General features: G+C 43.1%; 2 pseudogenes; both read right to left on the bottom strand.

Annotated features, from left to right (window-relative positions):
- Nucleotides 1-673: 673 nt before the first annotated feature.
- On the bottom strand, nt 674-826 carry LOC128409663 (uncharacterized; annotated as a pseudogene).
- A 47-nt stretch (nt 827-873) lies between these two features.
- LOC128409661 (uncharacterized) lies at nt 874-978 on the bottom strand (annotated as a pseudogene).
- Nucleotides 979-25687: the final 24709 nt, after the last annotated feature.

Here is a 25687-nt window from a genome sequence, read left to right as displayed (position 1 = left end):
TCCTGCCAGAGCTCCTGACCTCACCCGACTCCCTGCCTTGGACCCAGCTTCAGCTTTGATGGACTGCCTCCTTACTGCACCCTCGACCTCGGACCTCGCCTCACGGTTAACCCACAGGACCAGCCCAGAGGGCCTCTCAACAACTCAGCTTTCATAAGATTCTTCAGATAAAGTCACATTCCAATCCACTTCAGAAATTGCATGGCCAATATGATATCAATATGGAACCAGGATGATTTTGGCAGCACGTCCTGCCTTCATCGTTGGTCTTCCCTGGTGTCCAACCAGGCGCCAACTCCCACCAAAATCCTCTGAGGCCAAGGAGTGGGCCTGAGCAGCTGGATCATGTTTGTTTGCAATGGAAGAAGCACTGTACACTTGGGATGGATGAATCCGTCTGTTTCAGTTTCTTTCTGTTTTTCATATTTCCGCTCTTACGTTCAGCTCTCCACATTCCCACAGCAGTTTGCAATTTTTTAAGTCCCCATGAAAATTCATCGGCATTTTAATGCTACTTTCTCCTAATATGCACATATTTGCATACAATTTTGCCCAACATGCACAATTTTGCTATGCAATTTTCCTTTATATAGAATGCATTTTTGCATGTTATTTCCACTAATAAAGGCATTTTTGTGTGCAGTACCCTAGCAAATGCATTCCCCCCCCTTTTTGTGTGTGCACCATTCCTGGCAGTACTGCAATACCAGGTCGATGCATGGAGTGGATGGAGCAAGCCCCTATTCCATCTCCCAGCTCCAAAAATCCATTTAATATAATATAAAATCCATATAATAATATAATATAATATAATATAATATAATATAATATAATATAATATAATATAATATAATATAATATAATATAATATAATATAATTATAATATAATTAATGTCATCAAATAGAGGACATATCAGATATTAAACTGATAAGAACAGATACTACACTTGATCTTAGCCAAAAGGCTGAAAAGTGATGCAAATGCAATTTTGATGATGTTGCAGAGCACGTTGAGAAATCATAGTCCAACAATAACTTTTCCAAAAATCTGTCCAAGAGAACCTCAGAGCAAGTTAATTACCTGCAGTGTGAAACAATCTTGCTATGAAGAATAAGGAATGATGAGTTAATTTGTGCCGTTGCCTAAACATTCAAGAGCAGCCTAGGGGAAATCCCCACTTGAATTAATGGATACACTCTACTAGACTCCCCCCCCCCCCCCATTTTTACATCCTTGCCATTTGTCTTCTTTAAACTCTGGCTCACATAGAAGATCAGGGGTTAAAAAAAAGTCTTCTGTATTATATTATACAGCACTGATAAAACTGTTATCAGACTTATTAATCATGCTCTTTGCCATACCCCAGAAGTCTAAGTAATGTTTTTAATAATGCAGATAATTTAAAAAAGTGGTTAGCCTTAATTTATCACATCTGCAGCCAAAATAAATTTGGGAAGAAATATTCATCTTGCAGACTCTGGTGTCTAACCCTTCGGCTCTGGAATTTAAGCTGGGCTAATGCATTTTTTTATATATATATATATATATATATATATATATATATATATATATATATATATATATATAATGCTTTCACCGGCTACAAGTTTGTTCTCCAGTGGCAAGGAACTTCAATAAAACAACCAGTGCAAAAGCCTACCCTCGATGCACACACTTTTCCTTGGTCTTTCAGGTCCAAATCCAGATGGGGGATAAGGTAAAGGACCCCTGGACGATTAAGTCCAGTCAAACTTGACTATGGGGTTGCAGCGCTCATCTCACTTTCAGGCCGAGGGAGCCAGTCTTTGTCTGCAGACAGCTTTCCGGGTCATGTGGCCATGCCTGAACTGCTTCTGGTGCAACGAAAGACTGTGACAGAAACCAGAGTGCATGGAAACACAGTTTACCTTCCTGCCACAGCAGTACCTATTTATCTCCTTGCACGGCCATGCTTTTGAACTGCTAGGTTGGCAGGAGCTGGGACAGAGCAATGAGTGCTCACCCCGTTGCAGGGATTCAAACCTCCGACCTTCTGATTGGCAAGCCCAAGAGGCTCAGTGGTTTAGACCACAGTGCCACTCCTGTCCCCTAGATGGGAGATATAGAGTGCCTGGGACCATTGTTCATGCCCCAGATTCTCCAGGTCTTGTATTGCTTTGTGAAGCATCTAAGCCTTACTGTATTGCTGAAGAAATCATCCTGTGATTTGGCCAGTGCCCATTGGCTGCTTACATCAATAACCAGCGGGACGGGTTAGATAGTCAAAGGAGGGGTTCTTCTCGGATACAGCAGGGGTGAGAGTGCTGCCGCTGCTAATGACTAGGTGCATGGCGGGTGTAGTTATATTTCTGAGCACCGTTGTGATTGACGGTGGTGCCAGTAATGAAAAATACCAAAGCAAGTTTGGAAAATAACTCACCCGTTCCATTGATTTTTAAGAGGCAAGAGGCATCTTGGCAGTGCAGAGGTGGCAAAGGTACAGATTTTCAGCAGGAAAGTGTTACTTGACAGCTTATATTTTTGGGGAATCATAGGCCAGTGCCTTTTCTCCTCTAAAAGACACTCGTGGACTTTTACAGAATATCAAGTTAGGCAACTGAGCTCACAGACCTTAACCCACACATCTTTCCTGTTGCGATGTGATGTTGGGAGGGTGCAATGGGAAGTCAGAAATGTTGTGCTGGGAAAGGGTGCTTAACCTTTCCAATTATCTCTTCTTTTCGACTGCAGCACCGTACCATCCAACCAACCTGTCTTATCCCCATCAAGCATCTCAGGTTCCATAGCAACCCCAGATATCTTCAGGTATGCCTGCTGGTGGAAATCTCAAACAGGTAGCGCTGGATTCTTTTTTCGCTCATTCATCGCATTGCTGTTCCAAACCCAGAATAAGAAACGTGAACTTTTGTGTCATTCAGTAGTACTGTGGTGCCACGCACAAAACTCTGTGGTAAGTCAGCAGAAGGATGCTCAAAAAAGAGCCTCTTCTCATTCCTACTCCCCTGCTCTCTTCCAAAAAGCTAAAGGTGGCATTGGGGATGGTGTTAGAATTCTTGCTCCATGATTGCAGTCATGGGATTGTTGTCTATCACATGACGGTATATGTTTTGACTCCACAGAGTGGGAAGTGACGGAGACAGGATGTTTGTGTTACCGTGTTCCGTGAAGTGGGACTATTGTCCTTTGTTCTTTCTCTTTGCTTTCTGATGCTAGAGAGAGAGGGAGCCATGTTGCAGTGCTCCTTGTGTGTTTATATGTAAATAAAGTAGATTAGCCAAAATGCTGAGTTGCTGAGGTCTGTTACACATGATGTGCAAACTCTGCGGATCCCTAAGTGTGCCGATGTCTGTTGGCATTGGTCGCTGTGATGTTCGGGCAGAAGAAAGCTTTTGAAGCTCCCGAACGATCGACCAGGAGGCAGAAAACATGTCAGTTGGGCATGTGTCTCTGCCAGGGTCCCACTTGAGTGTAGGATGAACTCCTGACAGATGGATGGATCTGTCAATGCTGGGTTCTCTCCGTTTCTCACTTTTACAACTCTAAATTCAACTCAACACATTTCTGCTGCCATTTGCAATGTGTGTGTGTGTGTTTTTTTTTTAAAGGGAAATTCATTGGCATTCCAGTGCAGATTCCACCTAACACACACAGGTTTTTTTATATGCCATTTCGGCTAATATACACATTTTTTGCAAGCAGCTTTCCCTAGCAGAATAAAGCTTTGTGTGTTGTTTTTGTGAACAGATACATTTTGATGCACACTTTCCCATTTTTGTACATTTTGAGCACTACATCTCAAAATTCAGAGAAGTGTGGGTTTCGAACAATAATTGAGTGATTTCACATATTGGGTCAAATCATGTGAATAAGAGACTTTCTCATTACAATGTGAAGGGGAGAAACCCCCATTTTCCTTGGTGGTGTACATACCTCATTCCCACCCATTTTCTTTTTTGGAACAACTGAGCGTTAGGTTACAGTGCCATCCAACTGTGTCATGGCTGAGTGAGCCCTTCAACTTGGCTCTTATTTAAGCTATTACGACCTTTGAAGCACTGGTCTACCATAGCTATCTCTTTATTTAAATAAAAACTTGAGATGCTGAAGAATATGCACAGTTCTTTTTTCCTCGTCTTCTTTTGAAAGAAAGGCTACCTCCTCATTCTTTTGTTAGGCTAACTAATGTAAAAACATGATAATTTTCCTCTGTGATGGTTTTATTTGTGCTCTCAGGTGTTCTCTTTTCAAGGTAAGGGATGAAGGAGAACAAAAGGGCTTTCTGGAAAAGGAATACTTTTAACATTCATTTCCCTTCCAGAGAAGCTTATTCACTTTCTGGTATTGCAAGACTGCAGTAGATGATAATAATGGCAAGCTGGCAATATTAGCACTTACATAGCTTTTAGTATTTTGATTAACAATAGGAGAAACAAGGTTTCTGCAAAGTGCAATTTAGCGTCTAGGGGTGTTTGACTTTTTTATTTTTATTTTTTTTAAATAGGACTTTAGTGGTTTCCCTCTAAGCTGCTATTGAGCCAGACGTTCTGGGCTCCCATTAGCATTCTGAGCTTGCAGGTAGGTGAAACGTCATATTATTGCTTTTTCATCTCGTTTAGTTCAAAGCGTAATGGCCAAAGCATCACAATCATTAAGCTAAATGGGAGAACGTAGCTTAACACCTTCATCCTAAATGCATTATGGGGAGCTAATCCTTTGAAATCAATGGGAACAGTAACTTGCATGAATGAAAGGTATTTAAGAATGAAGTGAAAGGAACCTCAGCAGGATGTGTGCATGCACACACGCTCATGCGCGTGCACACACACAGACACATGCAAAACAAGAACTGCCAAGTTTTGCCAGTCACAAAATAAGGCATCAAAAATTGTGGAATCCTCAGGCCTAGAGCTATACGTCATCTGCTGATGTATGGGCAATGGACCATCATCGTCTTCCTGTTTATCTGGTGGGGAGAATCATAGAATCATAGAGTTGGAAGAGACCACAAGGGCCATCGAGTCCAACCCCCTGCCAAGCAGAAAACACCATCAGAGCACTCCTGACATATGGTTGTCAAGCCTCTGCTTAAAGACCTCCAAAGAAGGAGACTCCACCACACTCCTTGGCAGCAAATTCCACTGTCGAACTGACTGTCTTACTGTCAGGAAGTTCTTCCTAATGTTTAGGTGGAATCTTCTTTCTTGTAGTTTGGATCCATTGCTCCGTGTCCGCTTCTCTGGAGCAGCAGAAAACAACCTTTCTCCCTCCTCTATGTGACATCCTTTTATATATTTGAACATGGCTATCATATCACCCCTTAACCTCCTCTTCTCCAGGCTAAACATGCCCAGCTCCCTTAGCCGTTCCTCATAAGGCATCGTTTGCAGGCCTTTGACCATTTTGGTTGCCCTCCTCTGGACACGTTCCAGTTTGTCAGTGTCCTTCTTGAACTGTGGTGCCCAGAACTGGACACAGTACTCCAGGTGAGGTCTGACCAGAGCAGAATACAGTGGCACTATTACTTCCCTTGATCTAGATGCTATACTCCTATTGATGCAGCCCAGAATTGCATTGGCTTTTTTAGCTGTCGCGTCACACTGCTGGCTCATGTCAAGTTTGTGGTCAACCAAGACTCCTAGATCCTTTTCACATGTACTGCTCTCAAGCCAGGTGTCATCCATCTTGTATTTGTGCCTCTCATTTTTTTTGCCCAAGTGCAATACTTTACATTTCTCCCTGTTAAAATTCATCTTGTTTGTTTTGGCCCAGTTCTCTAATCTGTCAAGGTCGTTTTGAAGTGTGATCCTGTCCTCTGGGGTGTTAGCCACCCCTCCCAGTTTGGTGTCATCTGCAAATTTGATCAGGATGCCCTTGAGTCCATCATCCAAGTTGTTGATAAAGATGTTGAATAAGACCGGGCCCAAGACAGAACCCTGTGGCACACCACTAGTCACTCTTCTCCAGGATGAAGAGGAACCATTGATGAGCACCCTTTGGGTTCGGTCAGTCAGCCAGTTACAAATCCACTGAGAGACCTCTTCTAGGTAACATGTGGTTGAAGGGGGGAAACAGTGTAATAGGACATTATTGCACCCAAAGGCCCCTCCAGACGACCTCTTTATTGAGCATTCATCCTGATGTCCTTGCACAAAGTTTACACACATGTTAGATCAGATTAGTGTTCCCTTATTTCAAAAGGTGAAAACCTGCACACAAATACTGGTAAATTGTGTTCTGGTAATCTGCTACCAAAATCTACACTTCCAACATGGGTTGCAATAAGTCTGGATTTTCCTGGACCTTTCCGTGAATTCCACCTGGACACTGTTTACACTGGACGCTATTGAATCCCAGCTATGTCTGGGAAATTCCAGATGTATGGCAAAGCGTGTTCTCATTAAAAGAGAGCACGTGTTGCGGTGCGGGCCAGCCAAGCCACCCCTCTGTTCCCAGGCGGGTTAGGATGGTTGGTCTCTGGCAGGGATTGGTAGTTTGAGTTGCTGGGGTAATTTCGATGTTGCTAATTTATGGGAGGGAACAGAAGTTTTTTAAGCAGTGCACGCAGCTTTTTGCTTTCTCTTTCACTGTGTGATCACCCGACCCATCCTCCCTTATTTTAGGTCTTGTGCGTTGACCTTGCTATGCCTGTCATGGGGTTGTCTGCCGTTGGGGCAGGGGCCTAGTAGGAATTTCGTCCATTTGGCTGATTGGCTGGTGCCATTTGGTTTTTGCCTACTGCGTAGCAAATTGTCACAACTTGTAAGGTTGCAGTTAGACATTGGTTAAAAATTGGTTGGAGGAGGGGTAAGGATTGGATGGGCCTGCCCCTCCAGTGCTGCTGCTGCAAGGGAATTCCGTTAAAGGAATTCAGGGGCTTGCCATGCTTTCGTCCAAATCCCTGGAATCGGGTTCGGGCCACGTAAGCCCCTGAGAGCATGTGGGGAGAAGGTGAGGGCCTGTGGCGCAGCTCCAGTTCTCCCCAATATTGTTTCCCCTTACTGACTTTCGCTGGAATCCGGAAGTCAGTTCTGTCCCCAGGCGGGGGGACAGATGGTCCTAACCAATGCCTAAGCAACCACTCACATCCATGTATGTCAATTAAGTTGTGGCCAAAATTATGCCAAAAACCTTAAACAAAAATTCTGTGTGAAGTGTGTGTTATTTTGGGGGGGGGGTTGTTTTGGGCACCTTGACACGCAACCCTGGATTAGATTTTTCTACCAAAGCTAACCACCCTACTTTCTTATCCTATGTGGCAATTGATGCTCCTTCTGTGTGCCAAACCTAGCCTCAATTGAAATGGATCAAGAAAACTTAAGTAGAATTGGTTTAATTCACACAGAAAATGCCTATGTGTATTAATGAAGTTTTAAAATGGAAATGGCCAAATGTGCTTTGCTAATACTGGGTTATTTCCACAGCAGTTTTCTATGTGGTCTCCGAGATCCTTAGTGGGTTAAGGATTACCTGTTGATTGTTCTCTAGTTCTAGCTGTAACCTTAGATAATTTGAGGGATATTGAATTGAAAATTCACCATTTTGAAGGGAGTTGCCTTTCGTTTTTTGTCTCAAGACTCCATGGAAGGAGGATGTAAATGAAGATCACCAGGTAAACAGCTTAAGACAGGATGCAGGCTGTGGGGAGAGACAGAGCTCTGTTTCTGGATCTGTTTGGATTATTTTATACTTTCTAAGATGCTGAGCCTGTGCTGAGTAGCACTAGATATTGTATTGATATTTTTGATGTGCATTTGATGTTTCAATTCTGTTATGAAGAAAGTACTGCAAGTAAAAGTTTGAGTAATATTTTTACGGGTCTGGACAAGGCATCCTTCCAAAAGGAGCCAGTTCTTATGCTTCCAGTCGCTTCAAACTGCACAATATTAATATCTGCAATAAGGTATTCTACTCTGAATAAGTTCTGGAGTGCCACAGGTCCTAACCCCTGCACTGCAGCCTTTGTTACATATAATAAAATATAGATTGCTCCACTGATGATATGCACTCTTAAATGTTACTGTAGTATTCAGAAGAATATGAATGGCACGCTATGCGTGTTCACATTTTAAGAAGTTCCTGCGGTGAAGCGTTCACCCCCAGTTAGGAAATGACTTTGGAAGGCTTTCAGAAGTTTCCATCTCATTTCACCCTCCTACAGACTTTGACTTTAAAGGATGGTGATGTGCAATGCTATGAACACAATAAGTGTAGCGACTTCCTATAATCACACGTGTGACTTCAGCTTCTGGGTGTCTTTAGATGATAACTAATGATCCTCAGTCTTGCAGAAGGCATTAAAATACAATTACGTTATGTTAGCTGAGCTCTCCTGACTGCTAAATTGCAGAGCAGCAGACCTGATGTCTCTCTGGAAGGCCTGCTTCGCCATCATCCCACAGATGATTCCTTTCAGCCCCCACCCCCAGCTTCCATCTCAAACCAGGCAAATTTGAGACTTCGACATTTAGCATGTAAGACAGACATTTATTCACTCCCGCATCCCCCCGCAAAGGCAACCAACCCAGAGGAAGAAACCCCTGCTTTTTCTGAAACTTTGTTAAATCCTTGCAAGTGCTCCAAATGAAATTCTAATCCTGGACTTTACCCATTAAACCCTTCTGCCATCCATCACTATAAAAACCTGATTAACAAGGTGTTGTCTTTTAATATTACCAGCCTAGAGTGATCTTGCATCTTGTCCGTATGACTGAATTAAATGACTTCCGCTATTAATCTTGATCTCACTTTATTTACCACCTTCAGCTTGAAAGGCGCCATGTCTGCTTTGTCTCAAACGGTTGCTCTAATGTTTTAATTGTTCCAAAATGTGCTTGATTTGACTAGGTGGCGGGTTTTGGCGTTGTTGGCTATGTGAGCTATATAGAAGTGTGTAAGGGAAATCTCCTTTCGGGGTTCCAGTATGAGGCTCACACCAAATTGCCAAATGAAAAAATGAAAAAATAAAATAATAAAATAATAAAATAATAAAATAATAAAATAATAAAATAATAAAATAATAAAATAAGATAAAATAAAATAAAATAAAATAAAATAAAACTCTCTCTCTGTAAGTGTGGAGGGGGGTTAATGCTTTTGTTTGTTATTGTGGTATGTATTAGTGTGTGAACTTTGAATGAAGGGCAATATAGAAAATTAATAAATAAACGAATAATCAGCCAGAGTTTACTTAGTAACACATTACAGGACAGAGTTCAAAGGTAGCGTGCTATAGAGGCAAAATATACATCATCTTAGCTCTTTGTATTTTGGGCAGCCCTCTTCTGCCAGCCCATTTCACCCAAATGCAAAGCAATGCAATGTGTCCAAGCCATGTTTGCTGTACCTATCCTTGCACCTTATATGGAGTTCTTTTTCACTGCAACTTCCAGTTGTTAGGTTCCCCATTAACTGGTTCTTACCATGTTGTCAGGCCTCACATATGTGACACTGACCTCACCGATAATGAGTTTTACAGAAATCCCAAGTCATGTGTCACTGAGTGGGACCTTTCCTATCTTGCTTTTGTAACCATCCATCAGAACATCGTACAAGAATGACTGTCCACTATCCGTGTTCCAGGGAGTGGATTTATCAAGTCACCCTGCTTCCCCACAGCTGTAGCTTTATCATTCCCTCCCTCTGCCCCACCCTGCCACACTCCCCACCAACATTACTGAAGGTGTCGATTTTTGGAACCTTTCCCCAGAAGTCAGCAGCAAAACATAAAGCCAAACAATTGAGGGCAGAGTATATTCATATAAATGAACTCGCAAGATCAGATCCCCTGGTGAGAAAAGAAAATGCTTTTAATCATGTGCGTTGGCAGACTTGCCGGGTTCCCCACCGCTCCAAATTATTCATGCTGCTATTTTCTATGAGGTGGCTGAGGCCTGTTGCACTTCAAACTTTAATGGGTACTCTTAGGACTGTGTTAAGCTCTGGATTTTGCTTGTTTTCCATATCTCCCTTTTCCAGCAGCCTTTGCAGAAGATGGCTAAGCTTTTATTTCCCAGCTGCTATCAATTATAGCAGCGAAGTAGAAGAGCGATGCCAGCTTGATGTTTGAAAACTACTGTCCTCTCTGATGGCTCAACAGTGCCGCGCAATGCACCTGTCTTGGCTAGCAGTGATGGGAATGTAATCCACCTCCTCCTGAACTCTGGTCATTTTGACGTCATCATCATCACCATCATCATCATCATATTTTATTTGTATGCCGCCTTTCCATAGTTGAAACTATGCTCAAGGCGGCTTACAACATTGACAAGATTTACATAATTGCAAACGTAACGGAAGTCATAAACAATAAATAAAACACATCAAAAAGTACACAACCAAATGGAAACAATTTCCACGTAAATCGTAAGATCTGAAACCAAAGATACAACAATAATACCAATTATAGCAACAGCTCTCTCAACAACACTGCAGCCCAAGAATCTGTTCAACAGCTTCAGCTTTTGTAGCTGGAGTCAGTCCGCACTCCACTCACCCAGGCCAGGAAGACAGGGGGCAGGTCTTCCAGGGCCCACAGCCAAGATGGTCTCATTTAAAACAACACAGATAAAAATTAAAAACAATTTAAAATCAGCTGCAGTCCTTGTGAAGCCTGTCAAGCCAGGTGGAAAGAGGCAAGGGTTAGGGTCCTTCCCATAGATGCTAGGACGAAGAAGATGATGCGCGCTTGCATGGAGACTGTGCAAAATAGGACCTTTCTGTATAGAATGGCGTCTATTTGCCAATTTTCTTCTGAACGTGATATTTCCTGGGCAGAGAGTATTCTTGGCTGAAATGCATACGCTACCACAGGAATGAAAAATGCTGCAGATTGCAAAAGATCACCAGGTCAGTTGGGTTGCATACCAGTAAGGATGGCAAATCTGCCAATGTTGGTTTATATCAGTTTCTAGCTTGTCCACCTCATGAGAAAAGACCCTGATGTTGGGAAAGATGGAGGGCACAAGGAGAAGGGGATGACAGAGGACAAGATGGCTGGATAGTGTTCTTGAAGCTACCAGCATGAGTTTGCCCAAACCGTGGGAGGCAGTGGAAGACAGGAGTGCCTGGCGTGCTCTGGTCCATGGGGTCACGAAGAGTCGGACACAACTAAACGACTAAACAACAACAACAACAACAACAACAACAAAGGCTTTTCCAAAGTTCGGTTCGGTTCTTCACATTTCTGGGATGGTCTGCTTGGGAGAGTAGCGGCGTTCTGCCACGTGGATGTGGAGCAATGTGTTGAGGAAAGCAAGGAGCAGGTTGTGCTGGGGTGCGATTGAGGCTTCAGGGAATGCCCTGCTCAGAGAACAATGTGTCCTTCCAACTGCACAGTCTGTATTTGTTTGATGTTATCACATATTGAAAAGCTCAAGCAGTGCCTCTCATGTTTATGCTCATGTTCATGCATAGCCATGTATTTTTTATTTGTTAAGCAACCAGACATATGCTTAAAAAAATAACAATAAAACAGGGGAGGAAGAACCTATAATCACCAACAAAACATACTCACACTGCACATGTACAGTATTTTTTTTTTAAAAAAAGATGGAAAGTGAGGATAGGGAACATCTGATGGATGCCAATGAGTTCACAATGGATCCCCCATCACGATTTCTCAAGAGTTTTTCTTTTTCTTCTAAATGGTATTTTCTGAGTTTTCAGTTTTACAATAAATGTGAAATACAGTACCTCATTTTGAGTCTGCCTTATTGAGCGTCCATTTTGTCGAACGTCCGCAGCAAACCAGGAAGTACTGGAATGGGTTACTTCTGGGTTTGCTGTTCACACATGCGCAGAAGCGCTAAATTGCGCTTTGCGCATGCACAAATCGGCGCTTTGTCATGCATCCTTTTCATCTAGCGTCCGGGGCCCCAGAATGGATCCCGGTCGCAAAACAAGGTACGACTGTATAAGACATCTTCACAAACAGAAAAACTTAATTTGACTTTCCTCCTCCCCTTGTGTTTACTTCTAGTTTCACTTCTATTACTGCATCTCCCCTATAATTCCTTATCATTGTGCCTCTCTACTTTTGAAATAGGTTAATAGATTCCTCAATTCCTCTACCTGGGTTTATGTCACCTCACGCTTCTGGTAAGAAAGGAGTGAACTAAACAACAAAAAGCACCAGAATTCACCAGCCTGCAAACATCTGGACCTTCTGGCTATTCTGCTCCCCGCAAATACCGATGAAATCTTTTCCTAGAGTCATTAAACTTTGGGGGCAATTCTGCTGGGAATATTGTGTTAATTTTCCTGCTTATACTGCTAGTACTTCTGACGCATTTTCTGATATCATTTTCACACTGCAGTACCAATTTACGTTATAGAACCGTGTTGGGCAAAATTCCATTCACACCAATAGTTGTCGTGTGACACAACAATGAACAATATTGGAGAATGTCGCTACCCCCCCCCCTCAATGTGTGCTTCTGTTTCCCCAGTATAAACAACATGAAAGAACTATATGCTGGTATACTGCTCCAGATTTCATTACTGTATTTCTGCCGTTTTGGGGGCTAAGGGGGCTATGAGCAGTTTATTTTTTTCTGGAATCAAATAACATGGGAATGAGTGCTAAACATGCATATATTCCATTAGTTTCTAAATGTTGTTGAGAATTGTAATTCTGTGAGAGGTGAACTGCAGTACCCAGAATTCTTTGAGAGAAATAATGTGTTTTCAAATGTCCTTTGAAGGTATAGTGCTTACACAGCCCAGCAAGATTTTGCTGCAGGCCCCATTTGCAAATTAAACAAATGTGAGGAATGCTATCAACTTCTTCCTCGATCTGTTCAGCATGCCTGAGAAATTGAGGCCATGGTCCAGTGCACTGGCCCCATTGAACTCAATGGGGTTTCTTGCTGCGTAAACATGTGTAGGATTGTACAGTAAAAGAGAGCATCTGAAATCTCTTCTCCTCCCTCTCCAAAACTCGCTGCTGATGTGTATGTATGTGTGTTTGATGCTGTCACATGAAAGCTGACATCAAGGGCACAAACTTTCTCCAAAGACCGAGTGATTTCCAAGATAATTTAAAATCTCCAGCCGCAACTTCACTGTACAAGTTCTGTTTGATCTTGGTGGAGAGGAATGAATGCTTATTCTTACAGGTTCACTTCATCTAATGAATGGTTCATTGATCCATCCTGCAAAACATCAACCTTGTTGACTAAAGGCAGTGGCGTTCAGACAGCAAGCTGTGTTTCCACCATAATGCTGGATGGCATCGATTGCCACAAATCCGATACATTTTCATTAGAACAATTGCTGGTCTGTTTTATGATGTTTTATTTTTCTGTTAAGATTTCTATCGCTGCTGCATTTATGAAAGGAACGGACTAATTGTCTTAGTTGGATCTGGAATGGGCGTGGCCCACGTTGGTTCAGATCTCCTTGGCATTAGCAGTGGCATGCAGTGATTTTTTTCATAGGGGAAGTTCAGGCCAGAGGTGCCAGCTTGCAAGGGCAAGTGGTGGTGGGATGTCATGTGTTGACGTCCTCACTTCATCTGTGTGAGCATCACGCTTCCCTCCCTAGTATACCTGAAGGAGTGTCTCCACCCCCATCGTTCTGTCAGGACACTGAGGTCCAGCTCCAAGGGCCTTCTGGCGGTTCCCTCACTGTGAGAAGAGAGGTTACAGGGAACCAGGCAGAGGGCCTTCTCAGTATTGGCGCCTGCCCTGTGGAACTTCCTCTCACCAGATGTCAACGGAAAAAACATCTACCAGACTTTTAGGAGACATCTGAAGGCAGCCCTGTTTAGGGAAGCTTTTAATGTTTAATAGACTGTTGTATTTTAATATTTTGTTGGAAGCCGCCCAGAGCGGCTGGGGAAACCCAGCCAGTTGGGTGGGGTATAAATTATTATTATTATTATTATTATTATTATTATTATTATTATTATTTGCCCCCCCATAAAATATTTGAATGGGGCACCCCCAATAAGTTGATGGGCATTGCTATTCAAATGGTGTGCTTGCATCACATCATGTGGTCGATTAAGCAGTGTGGAGCTTACCTGCTCCCTCCAATATTCAAGTTGGCACTCCTGCATATGCCTCAATACACACCATTCCCTGCCACACACACACACACACACACACAGAGAGAGAGAGAGAGATGAACTGAACTGCAGGCTACATGCTTGAGCTTCATTTGACACAGATGTTGCCCCCAGAAACCATTAAAAGTTGATGGCATTAACTGGCGTATGTGACTGCGAGAGACTCCCTGCCTGAAACCCCAGAGCGTTTCTGCCAATGAGTGCAGACAATGCTGATCCAGATGGACCAATGGTCCCACTTGGTATAGGGGAACTTCTTATGTTATTGTGTGATCTTCCTTATTCTCCATTCCCATGAGCGGAGGTGACCACTGGATCAAAAATCTGACTGAGAGCACAAAGACTCAACAGGATCCCAACCGGTTGTCAGAGTTTATGCACACTCTGTTTGGATTAGCTCCCCCTCCCATGTATATAGATAGATCCACACTGCCTACTAGCTACGCAAGATATATTTACTATGTCATTCTCCCCCCCTTTTTTTTTACTAATTATGGCTAGTGTGGCACTGACTGAAGCTGTTAATAAAGTGTGAAGGTGCCTTGTAGATTTGTGTGGAGCGTTAAAAGGATGATCCACATCTAAATTGCAAAGAATGAAGTTTTCTTATCCGCCAATATTGCAGCGATAGCATCGTAAAAATTAATCAAACTTTCTCCCGGTGTCAGAAACATTAATTTAAAAATTTTGTCACTATTAGAGAGAGTTATTGCAGCTCCTGACTTGTAATTAATTTCTCCCCCTTTTCATCACTGTGCTGGAGTCTTTTGTAATAGTGATAAATGGAATATCTACCTGCCTGACCTTTTATTAAGTGAGAAAAAAAGGATCTAACAAAAAAAATATGTACCCCCCCAAACACTACTACTCATCACAACCAAAACCTTTAAATAAATATTGGGATGGAAGATAACAGCTACCTTGTTCAAATCTTCAGTATTGTTCTTGACAGTGACCATTTGAAGACCTCTATTCCAAAAGAAAACAAAAAACAAAAAATTTCCTTTGGGAGAATAGACAAGAAAAGCATCATGCAGGTCTTCAAGCACGGATTGCTATGGTTGAATTATTTGTATTTTCTCCAAAGTCTTACAAATGTAGGAAAAGAAAGAGGGAGCCATGCACAATGCGCACATATCCCCAAACCTGATAATATACTATAATAATGGATATTAGATCTCACTAGTTCTAATGGAGACCACCCCCCTCCATTCATTTGATTGTTTCCTGTTGCAGCGAAAAACAACGAATGAATCCAGGGACACCTTTTAAAAAAAACTAAGCCATTTCTTACAGTGGAAGTTGATGACAATTCTGAAATATTTCTATTTGCGGCCTGCCATTTCCACCCTGCAACTCTTCGCACAGCCAAACACCTTGCAAGATTTGCAGAGCGCATCAGTTTGACTGACAACGGTGCCCTTGCCTCTGTTAAACTCTTTCTCCCCCTCCCCCCATATTCCTGATTGACATTTAAAAACTAATAACCCACCAAGATTGCTGAGCTGGGATCTATGGGAAACTCTCTCCATTCCCACTCGTGGTGCTGTTCTGCTCTCCATCAGCATCAATTACAGGCATGTGAGACAACAACAACAATGATTTTCCAGGCCTATCGGTTTCAGCCAATAGACATTAAAAAAATAAATAAATTGCAAGGGGTAGGAGCAGGAGGTCTGAGAGCCGAGTACTTTTGTTTTGACAGTTCCTGTCGGAAATTAATTGTGAATTGTATAATTACCAGGGATGCTTCCTGTTGTCCCCATTGACTTGTTTCTAAACATAGGCTCATTATTTCAGCATTCATGACAGCAACAAGAACAAAAAAAGAGAATCCTAAACAAACCTAACGATCTTTTTAAAGAGGAAAACAATACTCTATAGAAAGGGCCTACAACAGTGTTTGGCTGCTTAATGAGTTGACCATTATGCATCCAGGGTGGTGGTGATGAAGATGAAGATGAAGAAGAAATCTTTGAGAGAGAGAGATTTCTCCTCCCTCCGCCTTTCCTCCTGATGCAGCACATCAAAAGATGCACCCACTCAGTTTAATGGAACTTTAATGAGTGCTGCAATTGTCACTTCCAGGCTTCCATGAAGGAACCACACTGGGATCAGAGGAGGAAAGACAAAATTGGGTGCCATTAGCTTCCTGATGATACTAGGGTTGGGGGAGAAAGTCAATTCCATCTGCATTTAAAGACCAACCAACCTAATTCGCATGTTCCAAAACACAACGAGAACCCAAAACAGCTGTTATTAGAAATTCACACTTCTCTGAATTTTGCAGTGCCATTCTCCAGCCAGGCTGTAAAAATGTACATTCTCCAGCCAGGCTGTATGTACAAAAATGCATATATTATTATTATTGTACCCTGCCCATCTGGCTGGGTTTCCACAGCCACTCTGGGTGGCTTCCACAAAGACCAAAAATACACTAATATGTCATACATTAAAAACTTCCCTGAACAGGGCTGCCTTAAGATGTCTTCGGAATGTCAGGTAGTTGTTTATCTCTTTGACATCTGATGGGAGGGCATTCCACAGGGCGGGCGCCACTACTGAGAAGGCCCTCTGTCTGGTTCCCTATAGCTTTGCTTCTCGCAATGAGGGAACCGCCAGAAGGCCCTCGGTGCTGGACCTCAGTGTCTGGGCAGAACGATGGGGGTGGAGACGCTCCTTCAGGTATACTGGGCCGAGGCCGTTTAGGGCTTTAAAGGTCAACACCAACCCTTTGAATTGTGCTCGGAAACGTACTGAGAGCCAGTGTAGGTCTTTCAAGACCGGTGTTATGTGGTCTCGGCGGCCGCCCCCAGTCACCAGTCTAGCTGCCGCATTCTGGATTAGTTGTAGTTTCCGGGTCACCTTCAAAGGTAGCCCCACATAGAGCGCATTGCAGTAGTCCAAGCGGGAGATAACTAGAGCATGCACCACTCTGGTGAAACAGTCCACGGGCAGGTAGGGTCTCAGCCTGCGTACCAGGTGGAGCTAGTAGACAGCTGCACTGGATACAGACTTGACCTGCGCCTCCATGGACAGCAGTGAGTCCAAAATGACTCCCAGGCTGTGCACCTGGTCCTTCAGGGGCATCGTTACGCCATAAAGGACCAGGGAATCCTGCACACCAGCCCCGTCCCCTGTCCCCCCAAAACTGTACTTCTGTCTTGTCAGGATTCAACCTCAATCCATTAGCTGCCATCCATCCTCCAACCGCCTCCAGGACCTTCACCGCCTTCACTGGTTCTGATTTGAAAGAGAGGTAGACCTAGATACCATCTGCATATTGATGGACACCCAGTCCATTAGTGGGTTTTTTTCCCCCTCTTAAAAAAATGCTTAGGGGTACTCTCATTTTGACTCAAGAAAATCGCCGTTTTATAGTTCAAATCAGGAAAAATAAATACAGTAAATGGACAAAAGTATAAAATGTTTAAGGGTATGCGTATCCCTACATCCCTCCAGAAAAAACACTACATATACTAAGGTTAAATGTCTATATATATATATATATATATATATATATATATATATATACACACACACACACACACACACACATATATATACATATATATATATATATATATATATATATATACACACACACACACACACACACACACACACACACACACCCATTATATTCAGGACAATGGTTCTGCAAAAATGTGTATATTGGGCCAAATTGCACAAAATAGTCATGCTAAAAGGCAAATGAATTCTCTCATAAGGACCTCTTTTCAAATAATCGCAAACACATCTGCCAACCACCTCAGAACATTTGCCCACTCTCTTGGGAAGGTAGGCCCTCCCTTAGGTTTCATGGAGGGTCATTACTTTAATGGGTTATATCCAGTTAATTTGTTTCAGTCGGGGTCCAGTCTGACTCCCTCTCCCCTTTCATAAGAACTTGCATGAAAGCGGCCTCCCAATTCTTCTCACAGGCTCATATACGTTCAGCACAAACAGTTGGGCCTGTTGAGCATTTAAGGTCCCCAACCCTAATCTGTGGGTTGCCATCTGATTGGATGTTATTCTGATCCTGATCTGATTTTAGGATGTATTTAAATTGATTGCCTGATTTTATGTTAATGTCTTATACATTTTGTGTTAGCTGGTCTGAGCCCAGTTTTGGCCGGGGAGGGAGGGGTATAAATAATAATAATAATAATAATAATAATAATAATAATAATAATAATAAATTCAAGACCAGCTGTGACCAAAGAATGCCCAGATCCATCAAAAGTATCCCAGGCCTTGTTCAGGTACCTACAGACCTGGCAACCCTAGGAATAATCTCTGTTCCACAACACAGGTGCCGAAGAGGAAGAAGAAGAAGAAGAAGAAGTTGCCTAGAGCCTTAGTGACCAAGTGAGGCCAAAAACTGAAGTAACTAATTAAATAAAAAAGGTGTGTGACTCTTGCTTCAGTATACAGGTCTTCTGGCTGGGCCTCAGCTATACTGACAAAGACATAAAACTGTAGTAAATTATGTGCTATGGAACATCCCAGCCCATAAAGCTCTCTTGGTCTTCACATGACATAATTTATGTAGCAACAAAAAGGTCACAAAAATGAGTTCTAGCTTGCTATTGGAAAGTAAATCAGCTGATATTCTGAGAGCAAAACACTAAATCTAGAGAGGCCTAGAGGGTAGGTGCCCAAGTGAAGGAAAAAACACCCAACCTTGCTCTCAATTCTAGATGTAGAATTTACTGTAACAGCGCCTTTAGAGATTCTTGAATCTGATTGCACTGAGATTTGCATTGGCGCACTGCTAATATCTGTAATGAAACTGGCACTGCATTCATCATGTGTGGATGTGCACCGTGAATATGTGCAAGTTTAAGGAAGTTTTATGTTGGGATGTTTTGTTATTTAATTAACTGCGCTGATAGCTCATTCAAGCCCAGGGCCTTTGCAGGCAAGTAAGGGATGAGGAGGGACGCGGGTGGTGCTGTGGGTTAAACCACAGAGCCTAGGACTTGCCGATCAGAAGGTCGGCGGTTCGAAGCCCGCAACGGGGTGAGCTCTCGTTGCTCAGTCCCTGCTCCTGTCAACCTAGCAGTTCGAAAGCACGTCAAAGTGCAAGTAGATAAATAGGAACCGCTCCGGGTTGACCGTGTCTTGCCTCATGGGAACCCACCTACACTTCAGACAACTAGCCAAAGATTCACAGACAAGTGAGCAGCTGCTCCCAGTGCAAAGAGAAGACACTCTGCAGAAGCTGCACGCCTGTTTAAGGTGAGGCCTTTGGGAGTTTCCCTTTCATCTGAGACCGAACCGCGGTGGGCCCTGCGATAAGCTTTGAAGGAGAATCTTATATTAGTCTTAGTCCTGGTGGGAGTAGGTCTTCAAAGGAATGGTCTGTATTGCTTACCGGTAGTCTCTTTGTAGACCTAAATTGCCGGCCTGTGAGGGCGAAGGTGAAGACGCCGACTTTGAAATACTATCCCCCCACTTCTCGATATCTGAATTATGGGATATGGGAAACGTCTTAGAGACTCCGAGGAGATGGTCCCCGTTCCCTTTCCGAGATCGAAGCAAACAAGGGTTGAACCATGTCACTTTAAAGAAGGGAGTACTCTGCTGGATTGTTCCTACATGGTAGAAACTCAGAACCGTTTCAACCCACTGATTGATTGCACGTCAGCACTTAAAGACGAAGAGCGAATAATTCCACAAATAACAAGCGATGTGGCCAACAGTAAGAGTGTAGTCTCTCCTCAGAAGGAGGAACTGGTCCTTGGCACGGCCAATCATATGACATTTGAACAGTCCCATTTAATAATCAAAACCTTGCACTGTATATTCAAAAGACTAGATGATCTTTCATCCCAGCTGCACCGCCTCCAACAAAAGCTAGTTACTACTGCTCCAGCGTCAGCCGGTGTTAAGTCCCTTGAAGAGAGGAAGGGGACGAGGAGTTTGTCCTTAAATAACAAACGTACTGAGAAATTTAAATACAACCTTAACCTTCAATTAGGTCATCAATCCTTGATCTTAACACCAAGGAAAGTGAGCCTAACCATACAAAATGGGGACCCAAGATGGAGAACTCTGGGTGGTGCCAAGGAACTCCTAAAGGTGCTTTTAAATATGGAAGCAACACAAATTGACCTCTGTGCAGTCCTCCCCCTTGTCCATCATCATAAATCCCAGAGAGTCCTGCTTGCGTTCCAATCCACAAAAATTCCCACTATCATATTATGAAAGAAAGCATTTTTGTTTCGCTGTGGGATAGCACCAACGAGAGCCTTTATAGACCCTACGCCTAAACCCCTACTGTTGGAGGCAATAACCAAAGAGGGCTCAAAATCTGCTAAACCCGATCCACTAGTGGACACCAGAGTGGGTGTTCAATCCCAGGAGAAGAGTTATGTGGCCTCCACTCCCCTAGCAAAGAACAACTACCATCCGGAAAGTGGCATGACACCACCAGAAGAGATCGAACTCATTGCCTCCTTTGCAGATTTACCAGTGGTGGAACAAAAAGAAATTATTAATAGACTGGAATCGCTTAAAACCAAACTTATTAGGAAGCTCAGCACCAGAATACTCACGTACAGCAAACACGACTCCTTAGAAGAACCAGATCATATGGATCTCTCAATATCTAATGCTAAATGTATGCCGGCAATGGAGGATAAGATACAACCCCAAGAAGCAACTACTAGTCCTTCCCTCCAAGCAGAACAATCCTCTGTGCTCTTAATAGATTTACATGACCGTCCATCGAAAAACATACCTGAAGAAAGCAGCACACAACAGGAAAAATCCCCTTCTACACATTCATCGATGCCAGACCTGGAACCTTCTTATAGCACTGACCAATCAAGAGAAGAGGTGCCTTTGCCAACCTTCCCAAATAGCCCTCTCGCCCAGCCTTATCCCTCTTTGCGGAGTATTATGGATTCAACAGCAAGACCAGTGACGGAACTGATTGAAGATCCAACAGGCCACATAAATCAAGTAGCCCAAAAGACCAGTAGCAGGCTACAGAGAGACCAAACTTCTGACGAGATAGCTGGTCCACCCCGGGTGGCCCACCAAACTCTTTTGGAAAAGGGCTCCGCCCCTGTTCAAAGTCCTACTCCTAGTAGATTGAGTGGCCAAGCTCAACAGTCAGATGACCTTGTAAATCCCACTCAGCCTTTACGAGAGGTTTTTCATCAGACGAAGATAACTGATTTCTTTATTGGCTCCCCTCTTCCCGTATTAAAGTTGAGCCAATTTTCCGAATGACAGTCAATTGGAGGAACGGGGAAACCCCAGCCTTCAATATTAAGTTGGAACATTGCTGGATGGAAAAGTAAAAAATTAGATCCAGAATTCCAAAAATATATTAATTCCTTTCTTATCATACTATTACAAGAAACTTGGGTGGAGGAGGAAATTGAGTTAAATGGCTTTGAGTTTATATGTCTGCCTGCTAGCCCGTCAACGAATGGTGGCCGCCCTAAAGGTGGCCTTACAATTGGTATCTCCCTCAAACTTCGGGCTAAACTTTCACTAGTGCATGCATTTCCGCCTTATGCTATTACCGGACTGATCTCTGGTGGAAACTTCTCTTTATTGGTTACAAATGTCTATTTCCCTCCGGGAGGGTTAGCAGCTGATCTTGCTTCTAGATGGGAATCCCTAGAGGATTTTTTACTTTCTTGTTATCTTAAATATCCCAATGTCCCCTCCATTACTGGAGGCGATTTTAACGCTCGGATAGCCTCAAATCGGGAGGCTCTTAAAAAGTCTAAGTGGTGGGTTGACCCCGGCATTCAAACTTACGATCTAGTATACACCCCCACTAGAATATCAAAGGATGTAAAAGTCAATAAGGCGGGAGTGATGCTTTATCAGATGACTCTACGCCTTAATTTAATTATATTAAATGGCAGGTGTCCTCAAGACATACCAGGAGAGTTCACCCACCTGGGGTTAAAATCAAACAGTGTTCTCGACTATGTATTGGTTTCCCGGGATCTATTTTTGAATGTCACCTCTTTTAAAATTGATAATGCCCAATTTAGTGACCATCTTCCCCTGATAACCAAGTTATGTGTTGACTGGCAGTTGCTCGACCGCTCCCACCCAATCCCGGTGATTGTGGAGTCGTCCACTAAAACAAAGGGGACTAGATGGTCCCCTGCCCTCGCTCATAGATATACGGATTTTATCCGAGAAAAGTTTTCTGGTGATCAGCCGGACGTAGGAATAGTCCCGCGTGATCCTATTACCTGTATGAATTATTTTTCTTGCCTGATAGAAGTTTTAACTCGCTTTTTTACTTCTCCAACCTATGGAGTTAAAAACGATTATTTTAAATTTGGCGCCCCTTGGTTCAACTCTGCTTGCAAACTAGCCAGACTCCATCTACATACAATATATAATGACTATAAACTTTCCGGCGCTCCGGCCTTACCTCCATCTTATTCCCTGGCTAAAAAAGCTTACAAACAGGCCCAGAAATCGGCCAAACGGGAGTGGCATTTAAATCATTGGCAGACTATAATTTCTGCCTCAAAATCTCATAACTCCCGGAAATTTTGGTCCTTAATAAAGGGAAGAAACACGAAATATCCCTTAACGGTGATCCCGGCCCCTACATGGGAGCAGTTCCTGAGAAAATATTTCTCAGTGGCAGAAGCTCCGGCCACTCATTGGAGACCTTCTAATCCCCTTCCCGTCTGGCCTAATACCGACCCTGCTGAAATTCTAGAATTGATAGCTGAGCTGAAAACTGGTAAGGCCCCTGGGCCAGATTTGGTCCCTGTTGAGGCTATAAAGCTTCATTCTGCATGGTGGGCAGGGATTTTAGCTAAAACGTTCGATGCAATAAATGCCACGGGCTTAATACCAGGAATGTGGAAGGAGGCCATTATAATTCCTATCTACAAAAAAGGCCCTCCCGGTGACCCAGGGAATTATCGGAATATCAGTCTGCTATCATCCATTGGGAAAATATATGCCCGTTTTTTGCTGGCTAGGTTGATGAAGTGGTCAGTTGAGGCTGACCTGATTGGACATGAGCAAGCTGGATTTAGATTAAATCGATCCACAACAGACCAGGCAATTATTCTTTATCACTTAGCCCGGAAATACTCGACACCCCGACGGGGCCAACTTTGCGCAGCTTTCATAGATTTGAAAGCTGCGTTTGATAGCATTCCAAGGAAATTACTATGGGATAAACTTGCCTGTTGGGGAATAGATAGAAGGCTCCTGTGGCTTATCTCCCAACTTCATGCTGGGTCCGTGGCCAGGGTGAGATTATCCCCTGCTGGAGACCTGACTAACCCAGTGCCAGTAAATAAGGGTGTATGCCAGGGTTGTATTTTAGCGCCTCTTCTTTTTAACTTATTTATCAGTGATATGAGGAACCCATTAGCCGTCTCACAAAAATTTATCCACACCCCTCGTATAGCAGATTACCGTTGTCCTTTACTTCTCTACGCAGATGATGCGGTACTACTCTCTTACTCCAGAGTGGGTTTAAGGAGGGCACTAAAGATTTTCGCGACATATTGCCATTCTAATCATCTGTCTATCAACCACACCAAGTCCAAAGTACTGATATTTTCAAGGAGTCGAAAACTTTATTCATGGAAACTGGAGGGCACGAAAATCGAACAAGTACATAAATTTAGGAATTTATTTTCAATATAATTTAGGGTGGAAAGCGCACGTTGAATATCTTCAAAACAAGACAAAAGCCCTATCACACTCCCTCCTCCGTTTTTTCTACTCTGAGGGGGCCTTATTCATCCCTGCGGCCTTGAAAGTGTATAGCATAAAAGTGATGGCCACAATGGCCTATGCTGCACCTTTATGGGCTGCCTTTGCAAACCTCTCACCTTTAGAGTCACTTCAAAGCCAATTCTTACGCCGACTTCTAAAATTACCAACATGCGTAAGTAATGCGGCTATTCGCTTAGAAATGAAGATCCCCTCAGTGGAGCTAGTTATATGGAGGAGAGTTTTGATTTATTGGATATCCCTATGGCATAAACTCCCGAACCACTATCTCATTCAATGCATGTGGCGAGATGACTTCACAAATTTGTGGTCAGGAAAAATCCATGCCAAATTGCTGTCCTATGAGATTTCGCCCACTGAATTGCTCAAACTGGATCTAAATGTGGCAAAAAGGTGTATAAATCAAAGGCTGGATGATGTGGAGCTATACCAAAATTTCGTAGCTGGTGGTGGAGCCTGCTCGCCGTTAAATTTTGGCATAACCCCTATCTACCGCGCTCCGTCCTACTTAACTTCGCTTATGGCCGCGTCTCACCGATATGCCTTCATTAGAGCTAGGTTCAATGTCTTTCCAACAAACGTGCTGAGACATAGATTCACTAAGGGCCAGTCCCTTCTATGTGTGCTTGTGAAATGAAAACATCTGAATCTTTACATCATGTCATGTTTATCTGCCCTTTGTACAGCTCAGCCCGTGCTAGTATACTAAACTCCATAATCCAGCCTATGGCTGACAAACCAGTAGACCTACAGCTTGCCTGGGTTCTTCAAGATGTGGATCCTTATATTACCTTACAGGTTGCTAAATTCCTAACAGCCGTCCTCTCGTACAAGAGACGGAATGGAATGTTAGCTGATTATTGATAGTTATAAGAATTTTCTATAATGACATCAGATATTGATTTTAGTGTAGTGCCTAAAATTTTTAATCTTAATCTTAAACTTTTTTTTTATGAACGGCTAATATCTGTCCTTGTGAGTTGTGAACTGTGTTATACTACTTGTGGTTTGTACGAGTCCGCTGTTTTATTTGATTTGTTTTGTTGTGTTGTGTTTCATGATGGGCGTAAAGCCGAATAAACATTTTGAAACCTTGAAACTTGAACCGCTCCGGCGGGAAGGTAAATGGTGTTTCCGTGCACTGCTCTGGTTCGCCAGAAGTGGCTTAGTCATGCTGGCCACATGACCCAGAAGCTGTACGCCAGCTCCCTCGGCCAATAAAGCGAGATGAGTGCTGCAACCCCAGAGTCGGCCCCGACTGGACCTAATGGTCAGGGGTCCTTTACCTAAGGGATGAGGAAGTAAGGGAAGGGCCAAATCTCAGTGGGAGAGCATATGCTTGGTGTGCCGAAGGAGCCATGTCCACTTTCTGGCCATGCTTACATCTGTGATAAGATTAAGTGTGCTTCAGAATGAGTCCACCTCCCCCTCTCCATTTTAGAAACATTGGAAGCTGCTTCCTACTGAGTCAGATCTACTGGATCATCTAGCTCAGTATTGTCCACATGGACCACTGGCAGCTGCCCAAGGTTTCAGGCAGTGAGTCTCTCACAACCCTACCTTCTGGGACCTTCTGCATGTAAGCAGGTGCTCTCCCACTGAGTTATGGCATGCTAGGGAAGTAGATACAGGCAGTCTGCCTTTCAGAATATTGCAAAATATGAAATAATGAGAATTATGTATATTAATGATGTGCATATAACGGGACAATTTGTTAATAATTACAGTAATGTGTGTGTATCAAACGTATCCATTCTTAAGGAAATCAGCCCTGAGTTCTCACTGGAAGGACAGATCGTGAAGCTGAGGCTATAATACTTTGGCCACCTCATGAGAAGAGAAGACACCCTGAGAAAGACCCTGA

The sequence above is a fragment of the Podarcis raffonei genome, chromosome 2 (assembly GCF_027172205.1).
Source record: "Podarcis raffonei isolate rPodRaf1 chromosome 2, rPodRaf1.pri, whole genome shotgun sequence".
Classification (NCBI taxonomy): Eukaryota; Metazoa; Chordata; class Lepidosauria; order Squamata; family Lacertidae; genus Podarcis; species Podarcis raffonei.
The sequence above is the reverse complement of the archived record's forward strand: the minus strand, read 5'-3'. Positions and strand labels throughout refer to the sequence as shown.